The sequence below is a fragment of the Tachyglossus aculeatus genome, unplaced genomic scaffold (assembly GCF_015852505.1).
Source record: "Tachyglossus aculeatus isolate mTacAcu1 unplaced genomic scaffold, mTacAcu1.pri scaffold_1_arrow_ctg1, whole genome shotgun sequence".
Taxonomy (NCBI): Eukaryota; Metazoa; Chordata; class Mammalia; order Monotremata; family Tachyglossidae; genus Tachyglossus; species Tachyglossus aculeatus.
Genome location: NW_024044915.1, coordinates 4774973 through 4775394, shown reverse-complemented (window position 1 = coordinate 4775394; position 422 = coordinate 4774973). Strand labels below are relative to the sequence as shown.

The window sequence follows — 422 nt, the reverse complement described above, 5'->3', positions numbered from 1 at the left end:
ACTTGTAGCAGATTGCCTTTCACTAGCTAGCCACTACCCAAGCTAGGAATGGAATGGGTATGCCTCTGCTTGACTCTCCCTCTCATAGCTGAGACTGGTAAGAGTACTAGAAACTCTCCAGGTGCGACCCTGAGAGGGGAAACAGGATATGTACATAAGTATATTTATAATAATGTCTACTAATATTTACTTCTATTGATATGCTAATATTTATTTATATTGTTATATATTTATATTAATATATTAATAATTATTTGCATTAATGCATGTCTCCCCCTTCAAACTGTTAGCTCAGACTGTGAGCCCACTGTGGATAGGGATTGTCTCTATTTATTGCTGAATTGTACTTTCCAAGTGCTTAGTACAATGCTCTGCACACAGTAAGTGCTTAATAAATACAATTGAATGAATGGACTGGAAAT

The 422-nt window shown here is 36.0% G+C and overlaps 1 non-coding gene across 1 annotated transcript; it reads right to left on the bottom strand.

Moving 5' to 3' along the window:
• Window positions 1–139, bottom strand: LOC119923582. Its single transcript, XR_005448892.1, has one exon. It is a non-coding gene; the product is annotated as a small nucleolar RNA SNORA7 (small nucleolar RNA).
• Between the last annotated feature and the right edge of the window lie 283 nt (window positions 140–422).